At 47.6% G+C, this 22,051-nt stretch overlaps 1 protein-coding gene across 1 annotated transcript in view; it reads left to right on the plus strand.

Annotated features, from left to right (window-relative positions):
- Positions 1-184: 184 nt before the first annotated feature.
- The window catches only part of LOC116953328 (rho guanine nucleotide exchange factor TIAM1-like), a 136,586-nt gene continuing 114,719 nt past the window's right edge, over positions 185-22,051 (plus strand). The window contains exon 1 of the mRNA XM_032973426.2: positions 185-380. The gene's annotated coding sequence lies outside the window, so the exon portion shown is untranslated. The remainder of the gene's footprint in view (positions 381-22,051) is intronic.

Below are 22,051 nucleotides of genomic sequence, written 5' to 3' on the forward strand. Positions count from 1 at the left end.
CTAGTGGCTACACAGCACCGCACCAGGCACTCATTTGAGGCTGAGTCGACCAGAGCGCGCAGCGGCAATCAGCTAAGCGCAGTGTTGCCGAGCCACGTGCGTTCGGGGTTACGGCGAGCCGGTTGTGGAGGGAGGGGGCGGGGCCTAGGGCGGCGCGGCTCACGTGACCGCGCTGACGACAAACGCGCGCGCGCGCAAGCGAAGCGAAGCCGCAGCAAAAACGCGATTTTTAAATCGGCACGTTCTTAGTTGCGTCGTTTTAAAAGCAATCGGATAAAACTGTAGCTTTTATTTCCGAGGAAGAATAGCAACCGCGGGCTGCCCATCTTAAACGAGAGAGAGAGAGAGAAAAAAAACCGGCGCTTGAATCGCGGAACAAGGTGAGAATTTCGCGAGATTTTTTGATCGATTGACCCGACGCGAGCAACGTCGCTCGATAAGACGCCCAATGAAGCCCCCTCGGTTTGGCTGCACACGCAAGACGTCGCTCGTGTATCGGCCGTGAGTGTGTGTGTGCACGTTCCATTCATTAGACCCCCTTCCTCTCCGCCTCACTCCCTCATTGCGCCGTTACGTGCATCGCGGCCACGGCTCGCGACGGTCACGTGACGTTTGGCGGCAACCGGGGAGCGGGTGGGCGGGGGTGAAGGGGAGAAGGGGCGGGGCTGCTGAGTGAGGGGCGGGGATTTTGTAGGAGGCGGGGCTGCTGGGTGAGGGGCGGGGGCTGCTGGATGACGGGCGGAGCTGCTGAGTGAGGGGCGGGGCTTTCTAGGCGAGGGGCGGGGCTGCTTAGCGAGGGGCGGGTTTGCCGGGGCGAGGGGCTGGGCTGCTGAGTGAGGGGCGGGGTTGCCGGGGCGAGGGGCTGGGCTGCTGAGTGAGGGGCGGGGTTGCCGGGCGAGGGGCGGGGCTTCTGAGTGAGGGGCGGTGTGGGTGGGGGTAGCCGCCGGGGTTTGTCCCCGTGACCTGCCAGCAGCGAGCCTTCGACACTTCGCGTGGCCTCAAAGTGCACCTAGCCTGGCACAGGCGCCGTGGTGACGTCGCCGTTGCGGCTGTTGTAGTATTGGAGTGGGCCGCCCCTAGGTCGACTCGGCGTCAAATTAGTACCAGCTGCGGTGTGCGGTAAAAATCGCCACTGGGAAAGACAAAGGCGGCCGGGCGTGTGCCGTGCCCGGCCTTCATGGAGTGCTCGCTAACATCAACTTGCCCCCCACAGTCTGTGACGGCTACACGAGCGGTCTTTGGAGGTATCGAGGTGCACATTTTGCGGCACACGTGGGGGTGGAACGTCATTGCAATATTTAACCTGAGAAGTCCCTTGAGATGGAGAATCTTCGTTTGCAAGCGCTGTTCAGATTGTCATTGTCGCTTCGCGGCGAGCGGTTTTGTTGTCCTTTGTAAATTAAAGTGGTGCGTTGAATGAAATTAACTCGGGATATCTGTTCAGAAGTCGGGAGAAATAGCTCAACTTATTTGAGACTAAATTCGCCCTGTGTTAGCTTTGATTTTTTATTCATCAGTTGCTGGCGCATTGGTTGAGTCACTGCGCTATGAAATAAGGCGACCCGAGGTCGATTCCCGACGTCATACCGACGAGCGTGGTGAAGTATGGTCAGGCAACACCTAATGGACTACCAAGCACGCTGAAGCGTTGATTTACAAAGGGCTATTAATAGGCTACCACTTGGTTTCGCCATGCACCGCAAGGCCCAACGAAATAGATGTAAATTGCAATAAACGTTGACTGAAGCGTAACATTTCACACAATTGTTGAGGAGGGCACTGGCGTGGAATATCTGGAATTAAAACGTGCACATTTGCAGCAAAATATCAGTCATTTAAGGGGGAAACCACGTAATCATTTGCCCACTCACGGTAATCATAAATTGCAGGCCTTTGTCAATGAACTCGCGGAAGGCCCTCGCATGCCACGTCAATTCGTGGAGGATTTTTTCACTATAATTCATCACACTGGTCAGTTTAGGTTGGGGCGAGGGGCATCCCCGGACCTGTTAAGACATCACTCGCCACTCATCTCTTCTTCGGCTGATGTAAATGCAGAGCAACAACTACAATTTCACATTCAGGTGGTTAAGCTCAGACAGCCGCATCTCCGTAAATGTTAGGCGTGATTAGGGATCAAACTCGGATAGCTGGGTTCGTGCAGAAGAATGTTTGAGCCAGCCCGCCTGCACTAAAAAACACGTTTTTCGTGTGTTGTGTGATGCGCGCTCATGATGCAATGTGTGTTGTAAGCGTGTCCTACGATATTAGAGTCTCACGTGCATTGAATCCTGAGAATTGGGAAATAGGCAACAAATGTGAACTTTGTCAGAGTTCACAGAAGCACACAATAGCCTGAGTAGTGAGGAAGATGTGAACTTATAAGTCTCCGGTTACATTGCCTAAATCTTGCAACCCATAAATCTGGAAAGTTAGTCGTGATCTAGTTTGCCTGCCATTAAAATTAAGATGTTGTCTGCAATCCATTACCCAGCCATTGAAGTTCCCAGATGGCCCATTGCTGAAATAGGCCATTCCACCGATAGCACTCTGAGGCATTGCACATAAAATACCCCGATGTGTTGGGGTTATTCCCCGAGTCATTATAAACACGTCCCCCAAAATAAATCCTCTCTGTGGCAGTGTTAGAGCACTTTGTCCCATAATTATGTATCCAGCCCTACATATCTGTTTCCACACGATGTTCAGTATTTTCAATGGGGGGCAATGTGCTTGATGTGAATGAAAGAGCGTTGTTCCATCGATACAGCTGGTTTGTATTGCACTTTTCGCCAATCGAACTGTTGGACGAGGACCTTTCCATGCCGTTTCGAATCAAGAGGCTTATTTGACCATATTTCACCACTCTGGTCGGTTGTGGGTTGGTGAAGGAAAGGACACGCAGGACCGATGCAGATATCTTTCGCCACCAATGTTAGCTTTGGTCACGAATCAACCTCAGGTCGCTGGGATCGTAGTGCAATGTGCTCATCACTTGAGCCGCCACTGCCCGCTCAGTAAATATACATATGCTTTATTTAAACCAGGAAAGCGTGGTGGGAATAGTGGTAAGCGTATTGCATAACAAATCTGGTGACCTCAGTTTGATTTGCCAGCCACAGCTTACATCGGTGTGGCCATGTGGTGTCTGAAACAGTCCCGGTTCTCCCTTTTCTTCGCCAGCTTATATTGACCAGCTTAGATAAGTATGGTCAAACTTCCCCTACAACAGACACCTGCATCCGGATGTGGATTGACACAGGGCCATACTTACATACTTTTTTTGAGCCACTAAGGTCTTCTTGGTCAAGGTAGACTTGGTTTGCAGAGTAAAACAATGCTATGAATGAGACCAGCAGAAATTGAAAATACAAACTCGATAGTCAAATCGCTTGTGGTGTGGGAGTGGGGGGAGGGAGGACATTTAATCGTTACATTCCAAATTTCCGACATCCCGTAATTACTTTTGATTGTCTTCACGACGCACTGTAAATGTTTCCAAAGTAGTGTTTATTATTATTATACACATGCATTTATTTAATGGATACATGATTGTGCTAAGCTGGTGCATTGCTCGGGGCAGTTCAGACCCTTATCCATCCGACACAATGTGTGGCATTGTTGAGCAGCTCGCGCAGGGGTCGGCAACCATAATAACAAGAAGAGCCACGTTCTTTTTGAATTCGGAAGAAAAAAAAATGTCACTGTTACGTAAGCCGCAATGCATGTGGTGAATACGAGAAGGTGGTCCTTAATAACGTCAGCCGCACGCGGCTCCAGAGCCACAGGTTTGCTAACCCCATGAGCTAGCGCTATTTTTGAGGTTTGTGCCTCACGTTGTATTAATAAATAATATTATTCCATTTGTATCGCGCTTTTCATCAAGGATCTCAAAGCGCTGTACAGGACACAGCAGCAGACACTCAGCATCAAAAATATTATATTACAAATACATTTCTAAGAATCCATATGCAAAATTAACTCAAAGTTGAATACGCGGAAGCGTATAAATATGTTTTAAGATGCATTTTAAAAAAAAATGTCCACAGACTCTGCAAAATCGAGCTCGTTTTGTTTTCAGAGTGAATTGCCTCACGCCCAACAAGGGGGGGGCACTTTTGTTACGGAAATAATTATTGAGAGCGTGCTAAAACTCGATGCAACTTTCCACGCCCGCCAATTGTCACATCTGTTGCCATACAATTTTTTTTACGCGTCGTTCCCCGTGTTCGCTGGTTAACGCTGCTTCTGGGTTTTAGACAGCTGGACTACGCTGGGCCACCGTGCCCCAAAGTTCTTTCGGAGCTTTGTGCTATTTGCATGGCTTTATTTCTCATCAAGTATTTTTCCGCGTCACTATTAGACCAGCCTCCCAAGGTGGCACATGACTTGAAGCCAAGGCCATTTGGCGAGAGGTATATAAAGGATGCGGTGTACCGGTGCGGACATTTTTTTTGCGGGTCATTGACCTGGAGAGGCCTGGCTGAAATTAAGCCCTGGCTCTCTCTATTTGGATGCTGAGAGCCCATAGTCATGAGCGTGACAGCTTTCACTTCCTTTGTCTTGCGCAAGCAGCAGACTTTACCGACGAGAGCCGTACATTGGGATGAGCATCCCCACCTTTGAGTATGCGCGCGTTGGGTGAGCTGTGATTTTAATTTGACACCGACGGAAGTAAACATCGGGCTGCTTTTGAGAAGGAGCGCTGAGGGATTTATTAATTTAGCAAGTCGGCAGGCGAAACATCGCCTCTCGCGCCTCAGCGGAGGACTTTGCCCTATTCGCATCAAGGCTTCCTTCCTTTCTGCCTAATTCTCACACCGTGGCACATTAAATTAACATTGCGTTAACACCGCAAATTGCAAGAGACGCACAGCATGAGCCGAAAAGTGGGCTTGCTGATTCTCCGCTTTCGTGAGGCTCTCGTGCAATTGAGACGTGAGGATATCAGCAAAGCCTCCTGCTCACAAATGGTAATCGGCTGAGCTCTGCATATTCTTTCGATATTTTATGACAGAAACTCGAGAGGTGCCACGATCGTACAGTATGCGTTACATTCTGAAACTTTTCTCTGGGTGGCTGGCCTGGCAACATGCATAATTGAATGGCATGACAAAGTTCTCTTGAAGGTTATTCACTTTTCATGATGTCGTAAGTGCAGGCTGTCGTGGTTTGAGGACGAAAAAAAGAAATAAGAAAAATTGGGTTGTTTTTTTCGTGAATGTTTTCTATATTGGTGGTGTTTTATGTTTTGTGGCCGAAATGTCGCCCTGCACACTGATGACACGGTTTGTTCTGAGACCAGGGTGCGAAGGCAGATCGTGGCTTTTGTGTGTAATTTGTTTTTATCCGCACCGCCAATAGGAGGGATAATGTCTGAATTAATAGATAATATAGAAAAGGACACCAGCCCTTCAGAATTTCTTAACGTCACGCAAAAACTCTTAACAGTTCCTGGCACTGCTTTTAAAATTATTTTCCTTTCTTTGCCGTAGCAATAACACCACCGGTCATGTGCGACGCTGCACAGGAAGCTTGGGTGGATAGTACTGGCCGTGTGTGTTTTGTATCTCTGATTCATGACAAAGCGCAAGGAGCCCGTTTGCTAGAGGTTTTAGGGTAATGTTGGCACACTTTCTCACAATTGCAATGAAGGCAGAAATGTAATCATTAAAAGTACATTGTGCCATGCCAGTGGGGTTTCCTTTAATGTAAATTATATCCGCGACTACAAATATCATTCATCTTTTTCAAAATGTGTTTTAAAATGCGGTGCCCCATAAATATTCCTGTTAGAGCGGGCCAGCGGTTTTCCCATAGGTACACACGATCCAGACTTTGTGGCGCATGCTGGTATGCACAGGTGCTTCTCTGTCTGACGCCCTGGGTTTTTCTGCACAAGGCACTCAAGAGAGAGCAGGCCTGAGAGAGCGGTGGTGCTGTAGCTGTGAATAAAAACCCTGACGTGTGGAATGTGCGCACCTCCTGGGCTGAGCGAAGCCACGTAGGTGGGTCTAATATCGGCTCTCATTGCCCCTTGCCCTTCTCCCCCCGCAATCTCCGTGGGGAGCATTTATTTCATCTGTGGAATTGTGTCAATGTTAATTAACTTTTTTTTTAAGTTTCAACGTACACCGAGGTTAATTGTGAGAGACAGCCTTTGTCCTCGGCTACATTTTAAGACGGGAAGTGATCTCAGTCGGGTGCGATGCAAGGTTGTACTTCATCTTCACTGCACAGACGACAAAAATAATTATACAGGCATCAGAAGTCTCATTTCAGACTTATTCACTCCTCTTCGCTCCCTGTGGAGCATCAGGCCGCAACAAGCCCACGCCATGCCGAACGGTCTCATTTCAAAAGGTAGGAAAAATGAGACTGGTTCGAAGCAACAGATTGAAATCCCTCGAGAAGCAACATTATGAAATGTATTTCACCTCCTTAAATAAGTAACTAGCATTGTAACGGCCCAGTTTGCTGAGAGTGGGATGCAAAATGAAGCACAGCAAACTCGGGACAAGTTATCTGAAACCACACACACAAAAAAACAAGTTGAAAAATATGAGAGGTATGAAAAGGGGAGTAAAATATGCCAAACAAAACATAGGATTACACATAACTCTGTAAAACCATTACGGGGTTGCATTTACAGTTAAAGAGCCAGGGGCTCGCTGTGGCCAGCAGCCCTGTTCCATCACCCGTGACTGGAGACTTGCTTTGGTGACTCATTATTTAACATAATCGCCCACCTGAGTATGTGGTCCGCTCCCCTGCCTGATTTAGTCCGGCATCCGCTCTTTGGGAGGGAACAAAAGATAACAACACCGCTATAGGGCCCGGCCACCTGTTGCCGGGTGGAAAACGCGGTGCTTGATTTAAGGTTTTTTTTTATTCATAACACGGTGGTGGAGGCGCAGCCCTTGCAATGAATTGCTCACTCCACTGCTGGCAGAAGGGCCTCTGCTTCGTGGGAATTCTTTGAGATTCTAGATTTGAAGATTTCGTGACTGCAAGAATCCATACGCTTTGGTTCTATTCGGTAAAGTCACGTAGGTAAAAAATAAAACAACAAAAAATCACGACGTTTCGGCCACAACACAAGTGGCCTTCATCAGGTGAAGGGACCTCCTCTGGACAGTTTGGTCCCTTCACCTGATGAAGGCCACTTGTGTTGTGACCGAAACGTCGTGATTTTTTGTTGTTTTAGTTCTTTGAGAGCCCCTTTGGAGGGTATTTGGCCAACTATTCCATGCTGGTCAGACGTCTTGAAAGATGTGGGAGTATCCACAGTTCCGGTTGCCGAATGAATACATTATAAGGTCGCACTCATTTCACACAAAGTGCTTGCCACAAATGAACTCGTCAAGGAGGATAAACCATCGTGCAAATTCCGGTCATCCTCGCAGTGGCTTTTGGCTCAACATCGAGCAATGACGGTCACCGTATCGCGCTTCTGCCGCCGTCTGGAACGCTCTTCTTTCCGACATTAGGAAACCACTGGAGCTATGCACTTTAAAATCATCTCGATTGAAAACTCACTTCTTTAGAACTGCTTTTGGTGTTTATGTTGTTATCCATCCCCCGCACCTCTGATTAGCATGGTCGACTACATACAGTGCGAAAGAAGTTCAACATACATACACATTTTACCCCACCATACGCGACCTGCCCATTGACTAACTGGTGTAACCATTAATATTGTTGGGTGGACAGCGTCGGGGGGTACTTAAGATACTATCGAACCGGCGGACCTCTGGATTGCAACTCCGTTCTGCTAACACAAAGGCAGCATCCTCATTCGTAATACTGAAATATTATGCTGCAAATTATCTCGAGGAAGCCTCGTGTAAACAGGGTCACAGGAAACGTTGTGCGACGGGACATTACGCATTTTAAACGTTACACTCGGTAAACAACCCGCCACACAATGCTTTTCAAACGAGCATTTTATTTGCCAACGTGTCACCCATCAAAAAAATGCCGTAGTTTTGTCAGGGTACGGGCTCCGGCCCGCTGATTTAGAAACGGAACACTCAGCTTGGCTCAGCGTTTACCACTTCCCTAATTGGTAGAGAATGCGAGTCGGTATTCTTCAGAGTAAGTGAAGCCTGCAGGACACTCGTGGGAGCTGGAGATTTTAGACCACAATTAATAAAACTTGGCACCCAACAGGTGAACTCGCTGTGTGTTAATGATGTGGTTTTTCAACTTTTTAGTGCCATGAAATTCCTTCCATCATAACTGTGCAAATCCATTGAGTAGAAGTTCCTTTGAAGCTTAAATAGACTGCATTATACGTGCGCGGAGCAGTCAGAATGTTCTCAAGTACTGCAGTTGGAAAATAAAAGTGTGCGGAGATTAGACTCATTGTAGTAGTAGCTGCTTTGTTATTTCAGTTGCACTCAGTAAATCATTTTTGTCCTTTTTTCCTCAATTTGATCAAAATTGTGCTTTCGGTATCGTCTCACGAGACAAAGATTCCGCTTCAATCGCTTGCACAGCAGTGCACTCTTCCACATTTGAGAACGGCCCACGGAAGCGGACATCACAGAGCTCCCTCTGAGAATCCTTTCAAGTGACCTCTGGTCAACACCGTAGGGGTCAGCACTTTCCCACCCATCCAACCTGCCACCAAGAGTGACAATCGTCGCTTGACGGTAAAACCTATATTTATAATGCTCAGAGAGGGATTTTAGCCAAATTAAATGCCGAACTCAATTTATTGTGATGGGGTTTTATTGTTGTTGTTGTTGTGCAGTCAGTGATGACCGGGCTGAAACTCTAAACTCGCTTTGCTTGACCATCCGTTTTAAATCACACGGACGGCTGCTTGGATTTGAACTCAGGATCTCAGCGGCGTTAGCTCGGTACGATCACCTCCCAGACAGTTGGCCACCTCGCACATTGCAATTCAATGAAAGTGTCGTCCGCCAGGCTGCACGAGACGAGACGTTAAATATGGACTGACGTTAGTAGCCTTGGCTCAATGGGTTATTGGCGTGTCGGTGGCATGGAGCTGGCACCGCTGAGAGGATGGGTTAAAACCACGAGTGGAGCGAGTTGATTATCGCAACCCCATTCACCCACCACCAGCAGCACAAACGCACTATCGTATTACATTTGGTAGGGTACTTCATGTGATTTATTCCGGCTTTGATAATTATAATGGTCATAATAATATTGATTTGCATAACCTTTGATGACCACTGTTTGAGGGGGCATATTAAACAAAAGTATCTCTATCGTTTGGTTAAAGGTGCCTATTCTATAGTTGTGACTTTAAATGAGTTTTTGGTATCCTCTCGGGACCGTTCTTTGTCACAAGGTGGTACACTTCTCACGACCCTGATGATGGTGCTGGCGGAGCGTTATCAGGTATAATGAAGGCAGACGGGGAAACCCCGTGGAGGCCTGACATCGCGAGAGACATCCACGCTGGCCGTGCGCGCTCATCGTACGAATCCTGGACCGGAGTCGCCGAGATTTCGTTTTCTGCGTGTCTCGGAGCATGTAAAGCGCGGTCGCGAGCCGACCGTCGGCGCCTCAAGAATGTTTTCTTAAATCCGCGCCCACAAAGGAAACGACGCAGCAATATTGAGCACATCGCACCGCATCACTCCACGCAGGGCACACGTGTTCATTCTTACCAGTGGCACTTTGAAGGGATTCCAGCTAAGATTGAAAGTGTTAATGTATGTATTTGCAATGTCTGTCTTGTCTGGTTTTTCCATCCACAACGGAGGGGTGGGTGATGCTTTATCTCGTGTAAACATGGTTGTGCATGAACTAAACTCCACTATAAAGTTGTGTCACTGTTCGATACTTATCCTATTGAAAACTGGCCAAATTCACGAAAGGGTTGCTAAACACTTGCAGACACAAACCACAGGAGAGATGAATATTCGCACACAAATGCAAATTCATTTCGCCCTGACAGCTGCCCATCGGCGTCGGCACTGATGAAATGTGTTGTAAAAAGTTACATCATACACGCATGCGCATGTTTTATTTCCTCCTTTTTTAAAATACATTATTCGTTAGTCTTTCAACCAAATTTTTAATACTTTTCTTTTTTCATGTGTGTCATGTTGTGAGAAAAATACACAATCCAACACTTTTAGCATCAAATAGATACATTTTGTTTGAGTAACAACAACAACAAAAATGCAAAGGCAGCAATCGTGTCAAATCCGACTCGCTGCGGACTCAGGTGTAGGACGATATGTGAATCAGTCTGGTTTGTGAATCTCCGTAGAAAGCACGCAATGAAGCGCACACTCGCATCAAGAAGCATGAACCACCGTCACGCCAAATCCGGGCACCCTCGCAGCAGCAGCGACTTTTGGTTGTTGGCCATCAAACGAAGACGGTGGTCACCGCATCGCGCGCTCTCAGATGCGCTTCCGCGGCCGTCTGGAACGCTCTTCCTTCCGATAGTAGGAAGCCACTGGAGCCATGCACTTTAAAATAATTTAGATTGACAAACTCATTTCTTTAGAACTGCTTTTCGTATTTAGTTTGTTGTCCTACCCCCGCACCTCCGATTAGCACGGTTGGCTACGTACGGTGCGAAAGACGTTCAACATGCATATATTTGTATATATAATGACGGGGAAGCGCCTGACTGTGCTTTAGAAGTAAGCGCATGTACGCCAGATTAAAAACACGTGACTCTGTGTAAAAAAGGTCAAATTCGTGAACTTCTTTCAACACATTTTTTTTGACACTACCGTGCACATGCACTGCGCTGGGCGTGGGACGGTTAACCGGTCAGGGTGGATGTGCGTACAACGTCACGGATATGTGACGTACTTTACAATACTCGTTCTTTCAGCACACCCTATTTTCACCTGTATGGGCAGAGTACCATGTGATAACCCCCGCGATATTGAAGGACTGTGTCTTCATTTTAAATTGTACTCTAGTTGTGCTATTGGCATCGTGCACGAAAATATAAAAAGAAAACATTTGGAAATCTCTCTGTCGTCAGAGAATGGCCGAAGAAGAGACTTTTCACCGGACTCGTACCAAACACGATGGGTTAAAGTGGCCCATTTTATGCTTCACAAGGTAGTGGGCAAACTTTCCTATGCAGTCTGCTGAGAGACGGTTGCACTTGGTGAAACTCAACGAAGAACCAAATTCAACCTGATGGGGTTTTTTTGTGTGCAGCCGTTGAGGGGGGTCGGTCTTTTTTTTTGTTAAACTGGAGAGCTCAGTGTCATCACGGGCAGCTGTTCAGATTTGGGCCCACGGATCTCAGTGGGGTCAGCTCGGCGTGCAGACTTCTTGGAAGGAACGTATTAACTCTTATCTATCACAGATCATGGCGTTTATTGCTGGTCACTACAGCGTTTTTTACCCTTTGCTCAGAAAGCGTGATTTTAATTAAACGTGTGTTTTTTTATTTGTTTTACTCTTGTGTCACCGGTGACCGCATCGCGCCTGTTCAGATGCGCTTCAGGGCCATGTGCAACACTCTTCCTTCCGATATTAGGAAGCCACTGTAGCTGCGCACTTGTAAACAATCTAGGTTGAAGACGAATTTCTTTAAAACTGCTTCTTGTGTTTAGTTTGTTGGCCTTCCCCCCGCGCCTCGGGTTAGTGCGGTTGGCTTACGTACGGTACGAAAGAAGTTCAACATACATACGGAAAGTCGGCGAAAAGGTGTACACTATTTTATGTTTTAGTAGATCCACGAAGCAGCAGCTGCAGCATCTGTCTCTGTCCATGGGACTGCAGTGGAATGCGCTGGGCTGGCCTCCGTCCGTACTCAAGCGCTGCGGTAAGACACGCTGATGCGTTTCGCAGCCTGCGCTTTAACTCGGAGGCTTCAGCAGGGCGGTGACCCTTATCAAAAAAGGGTCGTAAGGTGGGTAGGCTTGGATGGTTGCACACCCGAAACCCAAACGAACGTTGGCGCTATCAATCTTTGGCAGGACGCTTGCGAGGGTGCGAGTGTCTTTTGCAAAGGGGAGACGAGAACAAGAGAGGGTCTCCAGTTGTGTGGGGGGTGGGCTGGCGGCGACGGTAAGGGGAGCTGCGATCTTGAGCCGTACTCCGCATGCGACCCAAGAGTCTCGCCCAAAATGCTGATTTTGAGCTTGGCTAATCGTCGTGTTGGCTTTGTGCGAGCACTCGAGATGAAATTCTGGGAGTGAGGAGGAGGGAGGAGGAGGAGGAATGGAGCGGTGAGGAATGCTGCCGTCCCTTAAATGTTTGGGACCATCTGCTGTTGCTGCTGCTGCTCGTTTGGAGGTGTGGCAATCTCGCGTGGCTTTTGAAGAACTCCCTTTTGTCAGTTTAACACGTAAGTAGGCTTTCGCGACCAGTATTATCGACAAGAGGTTTTTTGTTTGTTATATCGCGTTAATATAGAAAAGTGTCGTTAATCCCGCCGAACCACCCCGACAAAGCCAGGTAGTAAGGTTTGTCACGTAAAAAAAACATGCCAATTCGTTACGAGTTCAGCACACGAGTTGTGCAAAGCCGCAACATTTACAATTCGGGTACGACGTTTCGCCAGTAATTACAACTAGCTTCATCAGATTTGTGGAGAAATCCTTCGGGTCCCTTTTCTCAGTTCGGTCGCTCGTTTTGCTTGGTAGCGGTTGGAGGCGTTTGGACCCCGCGTGATTTACAGCCAGCAAGGCCGTGTAAAGGACACCCGGGGCGACGTCGGCTAAACAAAACACAAGGCAATTAAAAGCCCAGCCTTTTTTTAAATAAATAATGAGGGCCAGTCTTTTTGTTGCCTCCGTAAAAAAACACACACACACACACAAAAAGCGGCCCTGTTGAGAATTCCCAGCGTTCATAAGTTGAGTTATAGTTGCGGGCCTCTTTCCGTGACTTTGTTGACACTGCTCTTCAAAACAATTCACATTGTACGCATGCCGTGTGTTTTTTGTTTGTTATCCCAGGGCCCACTTTGACGAGCGTATTCTTTGGCCGAACAAGCCCCAACCTGGTTATAAACGAAGGGCCTCGGTGAATTTATGAATTAAATGTTTGTTCCATTCGTACAGCAGGGTTATCGTCACATTATTACAATGATTTTGAACAAAAATATATGATGATGCTGGCCATGTGATAAATCACCCCTGCCCCCGATTAATTAAATGCTTTGTTACAATTCATGATTGAAACTTAGTTTTTAAAAGTGAAATATGTTCACGTCTCATTTTTACCGTCTTGTGCTTTATTTAAAAAAAAATACTTTCTCATTTGTACAGTTGTTTCCACACTCCATCAGCCAAAATTAGAACAAGTATTTGACTTTACATCAGCCCCGTAAATAATCAATAATTACTTCGCGGCAATCGAGGCATGTGTTTTTTTTGTGAGGGTCGCAACCCCGTCGCAAAACGTTGGCTAGATGCAAATGTTTTTCATGCTCCGGTCAAAAGGTAACCCACCTTGGCGTGCGGTTTGCGTGCAACGCGGGTCATTGTTGTCCACAACCGTGGGATGGGTGCGTGGCCACTCCCGTGCATGCCCCCACCACGACCGTCCCAGCCACCCCCGCAGAGCCAAGCCGCGCACGTGCGTCGCGTGGAACGCGCCCTAAGAAGGAATCCGCCCGCGCTAGCTCCTCGCACGATCGCGTTCGCAGAGAGAGGGGTAAAGCGTCCCGAGTTTCGATTTACGCTCACGATCATTAACAGCGACAAGGTCGACTTGGCCTCAAACGAGTAACCTGGTGCGCTTTATATTCTTAGCTCATTCGGTAAAGTCACGTTGAAGGGAAACAATAACATAATAAAATATATATAAAACAATGTGTATTGTTTCCCTTCAATTTTATTGTTTCCCTTCAACGTGACTTTACCGAAAGAGCTAAGAATATGAATTACTGCAGTCACGAAAGCTTTAAATAAAAAATCTGGTGCGGTTTGTAAACATCGGCGGCACTCGAGAGACAAAGGCGGCCGGGCGTGGTTTTTGCTACACCGCTAATAGCACTTGCCCCAGCAGTCTGTATAAAGGCTATATGGGGGATCTTTGTATATATTTTATAAAGGTGCCGCCCTGCAAATGTGAGCAGAAGGAAACTCCAGAGAGCCCCCTCCACGAGGGGGTATTTTGGCCTACTCCTCAACACTGGTCAAGCAGTCGAAACGTCGTGAGAATGTTATTGTTTTATATATATATTGTTTTATTGTTTCCCTTCTACGTGACTTTACCGAAAGAACCAAGGATACCAATAGCTTTAGTTTGAACTCTAGGCTCCCCCCCCCAGCCCACGCCCCGTCCCCACACTCACCCTAGCCCCCCCCCCTTCAGCTATATAATCCCTCGTCACAGCCATCTCTTAGGCATACGTCAGCGATTGCTTTCTCGCTGTGTCTGTCCCCCCCACCTGAAGACGGACGCTTGTGTTGCGCCCGAAACGTGATTTAATTTATTTGTTTTCCTTTTTACCTACGTGACTTTACCGAAAAAAACAAAGAGTATCTACACTCTGCATACTGTGCCGTGGCCAATAGAGAGCCGCCATCCGCCAGCGAATACATTTAACAGGAAGTCACACATATTCTTGGTTCTTTCGGTAAAGTCGCGTAGAAGGGAACCAATAAAATAATAAAAATATAAAAGAATAAAATTCTCACACTTCGAGTTGGGAGAGGTTTGCGCAAACTGAGAAGCCGCGCGGCTGCTTTTTGCGGTGTCGCGTGTGAGCTGGGATTCTCGGCTGCCGGCAACGCCAGTAAATTGTGGAACGTTGGGCCCAACGATGGTGCAACGTTGGGCCAACGTTTGTCCAACGGTTCCCCAACCGCAAAGCCTACGTTGGCCCAAGGGTTGTCGTCAGCATTTTTTTTTGTAAAGTATATATTTTAGTAATTTCCTGAGTGAAGTCGACGACAACCTGTGGAATTGCAGTCGAGGCTTATAGTCCGCGTATTGAATTTAACCATTTTCGTTTGTGTGTAGTCTGCTAAAGGGGCCAACACTTTTAATTCACTCTTCGTTATTAAACGTTGGTGTGAGGGGTGTATAATTAGTCACCACTCCCCAAGTATTATCAGGTCATCCAATCAGTGAACTCGGTAAATGTCTTTATAAACTACATATGTGGCCAATTGCCATTTTAGATTTTTCTCAGTGCACTGCAGTCTCTAACATCACTACCAAATGATCTCATTCTGCATTTTCATTCAGCCTCGTTAATTTTAAGTCTCGTAATTGTCAGTCGCACTTTGATCTTTGGTGGACGGTCGTAGTCATCATCGCACTTGATTAATTTTCATCCTCTCATAATTGACTCAAATAAAGAAAGACCGCCCCATTGACAAAATGTTTTCGTCGCAAATTAATTTTGTTCACGAAATTAACATCGTGCGACTGCTGCAGGGAATCCAAGTTGAGTTCTGTCCACTGCTGCCTCCGTCCCGCTGTCCTGTCTGTCTGCCTGCCTCCTTTGCCATCTGTCTGCCTCTCTACCTCCCTTCCCATTCGTGTGTCTGCCTTGGTCCCACGTGTGCCTCCTTCCCGTCCGTCTGCCTCCTTTGTCGTCTGTCTGCCCCTCTGTCACACGGCCAGAATTCCCAGGCGTAGCCCCAGGCGCGACTCCGGTCCGTTCATCCGGGGGAAGTACGTGTCGGGAAAGGTTTGCTTTGCGACGGGAGTCCCCTTCGATGCGGCCCGCTCAATCCTGCGGATTTTTGTGTCATTGCAATAGATTTGGAAGGAAACGCACAGATTTACGATCGCCGTTAAAACGAGTGATGTTCTAGGTTGTTGGACAGATTCGCTTTCCTTTGGCCTTGATCATTGACGCACGTGAAATGCTTGACGCGTCCATTGTGCCGATCACAGGGTAAAGCCGCCGCGCTGTCTTTGAACGGGCCGTGATTTGAAGCAACGTTTTTGGTAGAAAATATTCCTCCACCGCCGTGCACATTCCGCCGTGCCTTCCCGGAATGCCGTTGCAGCGCTGTTGAGGCGGGTTTAGGGTTGCGAAGTTCCAGGTCGGCGTCTTTAAGTACAAAATAAAAAAATGTGGAGGTGGCTGTGCGGCTCGGTGCTAATGCCTTCTCAGAGCCCTGAGCCAGCACTGCTGAGATCCACGATTTTAAAATGTTTAGTTTCAGCCGCCCGTGATTAAACAAGATTTTTACAAGTGTGCTGCGTTTATGGTTTCGGCCCGGTCACCAATGACTGCACATACAAATAGTCCATTAATGTTTCTTATCGGGAAAGTAAAAAGCATTCAGTCTGACATGCAAGGAACGCTCTGGAGAGCTTTTCGAAAACGTATGCCTGCAGTGTTGACCGAAATGTTTATTGAAGTGACTTGCCAAGTATTTCTGTGACATCATCTTTGGGAGACGTCCCCTGACACAAGGTGGTGCATTGCTGCCTGCGACCGTCATTAAGGTAGTTTTTCTTTCATCTCGCGAAGCCAGGAGCGTCACCTATCACACATTGTCATTTTCCAGACACTTGTCAATCCACTGCTGGATAAAAAACCCACGTGGTATCTCTACTGACCCTGCCAACTCAGAGGAGCCGGAGCCAGGCAGGCTAAAACCTCTTCCAGTCGCTTCAGGTTAAAAGCAGGAGCTTGCAAAGCACTCTAGCCATGATGGGGTAAACTTTTGCATAGTGCATTGTTAGCTTCACTGCTGTGCGAAAGAGGGAGTCATGTTGAGGTTAGGGTGGCTCGGAACTGAAATAGAATACATTGCTTCGCAAGTGTTACCTGCACCATGGAAAGACAGCTGCTTATTCACTAATTTCCCAGAGATACGTTTGTGTTACTCAACCGGTTCTTACGTTCCATTATGTAAATGCAATTTACTGAGAAATTGTGTTTAAATGTAGCACCACCGATTCACAACGCGCTCGGTACGGTTATCTCCTAAAGTGATCGTGTCTTTGTTGGAGGCATCATCGCATTGACCTGTAAGGAAAACTCTAATTGGGCTTGGGCAGAACGCGTCGCTGGTTGAGACCAACGGTGGAGCGGTAAGCTCAGGGATGGAGCTCACTCGAGCGGACGTCTTCGGCGGAGATGCAGCGATGAAATCGTTGCAACGCGAGACCGCGAGCGATGGCGACGTCTTGTACAGGGGGACAACGATGACGACATACTTTCATTCAGCAGTGGCTAGACCCTGGCTGACGACGACGGTGACAATGGTAACGACCTGCATTGGCACGTTTACGCGTTTTATTTAAAACATACGCAAGGAGATCAACGCGGCGATGGTAACAGTCGGCAAACGAGCATTTCTGTGCCAGTGACCCGCGCGTATGCCAGCTCCCCGTGTCTCTGTCTGAACCGTCGGGCATTTAGAAGCTGAATCCCATCTCAAGTACCCCTTTGGCATGGAGATGGACCAGTGGGGACGCAAGGTCAGTCTGTCTCGAACCTTTAAGTGGGGGGGGGGGGGGGGAAGCAACAGGGTGTTTGCCAGGTGAAAGATAAAAGTGCCAGTCAGAGACACGATCAGATCGCCAGGCTGAATTACCATGGGCATTCACTGTATTTCGCTTTCAACTCGCCCACCCACTGCCCCTTTTTATTTTGCTGCCTTCCCTCCGCCGTGATGAGGCACCCTTCACTCCGGCAGTTTGTGTGGCGAAGCCGCTCTGCTTTGAATTGCCTGGGGCCGCGGAGGAAGATCTGACGGCAGCTCGTTCAATTTGATTCTGTGGACCGTTGATGAAATGGGCTCCCTCGCTTATATTTCGTGTTGTGATAAGCGCGGGGACCGAGCGTTGATCTGCAGTGTACCGTTTGATTTTCTGATTGGGTTCATTTCATTAACCGTTTAGATTAAATATCCTGTTCTTCCGAGTGCGGTTTTGGTGTCCGCGTATTATGTATGCAACTCTTTTTTTTAATTTGGAACGTGAGGAGGAGGTCTGTTGGCCAATAATAAAAAAAAACTATAAACATAAGGACAACCTCGGACGGTGGTTGTTTGACCGTAAACACACCAGTCCATGCGGGTTGGTGACGGGAGCACCGATTGCCTCTCGCTGTGCACCTGACTGGTGTGAGTGCCCCTATCCAGTATCATGGCAGTGCCACAGTGAAGGAGACAAATAATAAAATTAGGTTTTTTTTCTCCAGATGTGCCTTCACTACAATGGCAGCTCAGCAACATGTGGATGTCAGCATTTAATCTAATCCTGAATGTGCCTTAAAATGTGTTGTATAGCCCTTTTTATTGCATTCTTAAATATGGTTGTCCTTTTCCCATATGTAACCTAATTATGGCATTGGCCTAATATGCCGAGATAAAGAATTAATTTGTAATTTGCAGAGCAGTGTTTTAGAGAATGGCCCACGGAAGATCTAACATAACTACTTCCGAGATACCTTCAGGTGACATTTTTAATCCACACACTCACACTTTCCAAGTAAAACAAATGTCGATCGTGTGTTCGTCACACAAATCTTTTTTTTCATTCTCAAAGGTAGAATGAAGCCAAATTTAATGAAAACCCAAATGTAACGTTATCGTTTTTGTTTTTACTTTGCATAGTTGAATTGTGCTTTGGCTGATACCATCATCCCACTGCACTAGAGAAACCCAGTTTAATCACTGGTGGCTCAAACCCAGATTTGACCCCTGGGTCACTCAGCTACTCACTCAAAATTCTACCAGACCTAAACTCTTGAGCTTCTGCGTGACGAGCAATGCGGCGCGAAGGTGCGTGGCTCGCCACTGCAGTGGTGTGGGTTCTGCTGAAATGCGGGATTTAATCCGCCAGGCCAGCAGCAAATAAAACGTGAGCCGCGTTGCTTCTCTGCCGACCGCAATGCATGCGCTCCATTGACATTGCTGCAGAATGGCATTCCAGCCGAGGAAATGCCACTGCTGTCTTAGCCAGTCAGCAGTTGATCACTTCAATACACGTGCGCATGTTGAATCAGTGTTGGGTTTTTTTTTTGCTGCACGGTCCGTTAAATCGCGGCCGGAAAAAAAAAGCTAAAAGCCCCGGTGCCCGCGTGCACTCTCGTCAGTGACCCCCGGAGGTCACGAAGTAATCGTGTGATGAGCTTACCGCCATCCCCCCCCCCCCCCCCCCCCCACAGTTACACGTCGGGGGGATTCGGGCAACCGTATGTGCTTCCTTTTTGTTTTGTTTTAAAGCTGAGCGGCGATGCTGGCTTTTACCATTCTCAGCTCGGCGCTGACCCTGCACGTCCTTAATGCTGCCGGACGTGTAACCGTACAGTCTTCCTTCAGCAATGTGCTCTCATTGGCAACGCAACGATTTCTGATCCTGCACGAAGCGGCTTGTCCCCGAGGTGCGCAGTGGTAGGATTTGAGGTCGCCGCTGTCTAAGTGCCACGGTGGTGAGATGTTAATTACACCGCCTGGTGTGCAAGGAGATCGTGGGTTCGATCTCGACCCTCACGCATGCATATTTGGAGTTTGCACGTTCTTCCCGTGGTCGCGTGGATTTTTGCCCGGGACCTCCGGGTTTTCCCTCCCCATTTAGAATCACGCGTGCAGAGTATTTGGCTGCTAAGCCACTTCGTTGAGCTATAGTTTGTGGCCAGGTCGCTTCTAAAAAAAGAGCCATACATCTCAGCGGGCCTTACCTGGTAAACAGTTTAAGTGAGCATTGTGCAGCAGGGGATTCACAAGGGAGGTTTGTTGCAAAGATTTTACGGATATGAGGGCGGTCGTTGTGTCAGATCATCCCCTGTCTTCGAAGCTGGACCTGCGGGGACTGTGAGGAATGGGGAACCAACAGATAAGGCTTGGGAAAAGTGGCTTCGGAGCCACCAGTTTAAACACAACGGGAACAAATTTTGTACCGTCATATTTTTTTATCGCGGGCAGATTGTCCGGGTTGTGGATTAACGGCGCGGTTGCGAATAAGCTTTGTGGAATATTTAAAGGCAAGGTCTGGTTCAAACATTAGCCACTCCTCGCTCGTCGACGGCGATCAGCGAGACTCGGTTCGCACGTGACCGCAAGTGCATAGGCAAGTCAACCGGTAGCTTTAATAAGCAATGAAAAACGGACTAACCATTTGACGTCATAACCCCCCCCCCCCCATTCTCGTTGACGTCAACAACACAACCGTCTCCACGGCCTGATTTTCGTGCGTTTCGCTTTAGGGGCGGTCCATAAATGACGTCACGCGATTTTGGACGATTTTTGACCCCCCCCCTCGTCACACGGCGTCACAAAAAGTCAGACCCCCCCTAAAATATGACGTCACAAAGCTCTGCCCCCTCCCCCCCCCCCCAAATAAAACATGCTTCAAATCGCTTTAAACTATTGTCATTGTAGCGCGTATTTAATGTGGCGCTGCACTCTGATGTTGTAGTAGAAAACATTTATTAAAAAGTCTATTTAATTAAGTAGAACGTGTTGTCATATTTATTTAAAGTTGCTCATTTTGATGTGACGTCACGCTTCTCAAACCCCCCCCCCTTCGTCACAAATGTCTGACCCCACCCCCCCCCTTATCTCTAGGTGCGTGACGTCATTTATGGCCGGCCCCTTATCCGTGGTTATTGTTTTATTCGGGTCACCCCTTTGCCCTCGTTACCATTGGGTAACCGAGTTGGTTGTCCTCTGTGCTGGCACGAAGCGTGACGTTGTTGTCACGTGCACGGTCATTCCGATGTCCGTGTCCGTGCAGACGCAGCGAACAACATTCGTTTGCGCCCATCCGACCTTCCACACAAGCCGCGAGACAAACTGCCCAACCCCCATCATCACCCTCGAATTCGGGGCTCATTTTTCCCCGTTAAAAAAAATGTCTTTTTTATTTTCCCCTCCTCGGTTTTTCTCTTGCCCCCGTTTATGTAATTTGGTTCGAATGGCCACACCTGCGTCGGCGTTTTTAAGCTCGTGGGAATACATTTTTTTTTGTTAAAAATAAATACAGCGAGCGCATTTGGTGAAAATAAAACAAAATCGCCTTCTGTTCTCGAACGCCTGACATTGTTTACGCGCTCTGAAATCCATCCAAATCCGCACTCACAAAAATGCGGCGCACAGAATTTTCAGGAAAAGTGGTAACACCGCGCCATTTCGATTAGCACGGTTGGCTACGTACGGTGCGAAAGAAGTTCAACATAGGGGCCGTCCATAAATGACGTCACGCGATTTTGGACGGCGTCACAAAAAGTCAGACCCCCCTCAAATATGACGTCAAAAAGCTCTGCCCCCCCCCCCCCCCCCAAAAAATAAAACAGGCTTCAAATCGCTTTAAACTATTGTCATTGTAGTGCGTATTTAATGTGGCGCTGCATTCTGATGTTGTAGGAGAAAACATTTATTAAAAAGTCTATTTAATTAAGTAGAACGTATTCTTGGTTCTTTCGGTAAAGTCACGTAGAAGGGAAACAATAAAATAATAAAAATATAAAGAAAGAACCAAGAATATGAATCCCTGCAGTCACGAAAGCTTTAAATCAAAATTTAAGTAGAACGTGTTGTCTATATTTAAAGTTGCGCATTTTTGTGACGTCACATTTCTCAACCCCCCCCCCCCCAGGTGCGTGACGTCATATATGGACGGCCCCATAACATACACACAAACCTTTCTTTCCAGTAAGGTCACATACTCCGAGTAATGTCGTCGCCATCACCACCACCATCGGCAGCCGTGATTTATCATCTGCCGGATGAAGGCATCATCACTAAGCCATGGCTGTTCCTCATTATCTTGCGATGCCACAATCTATGTTGCTCCAGCACATGCGCTGATCTCATTGCTCGACTGGCACGGTGGTTGTCCACTCGGCGCAATCCCTCCTTTGGCTGTCATTCCGTCAGCGGGCTCTTCAAGCTGGCATCATCCCTTCTAGAGACGTTTTCATGCCCAAACCAAACGGAACTTTTATAAACAGCGTTTCTGATATCTGTTTATTCTCCGAACCACGTGTTCCTCTCTCTCTCTTCCTGTCGCAATATAATTCCCATCATGGATCTCTCTATACATGAGAAATGTTCATGTATAGGCACAAGGTGGATTATTTAAATTGCAAGGATCGTGAGATGGCGAAGACTTTGGGGAGGCCTTTATCCACTTGTGGATTGATCGTGGATGATCGTGGCTC

Source organism: Petromyzon marinus, chromosome 51 (assembly GCF_048934315.1).
Source record: "Petromyzon marinus isolate PM22_M1 ecotype Great Lakes invasive population chromosome 51, UKy_Petmar_22M1.pri1.0, whole genome shotgun sequence".
NCBI lineage: Eukaryota > Metazoa > Chordata > Hyperoartia > Petromyzontiformes > Petromyzontidae > Petromyzon > Petromyzon marinus.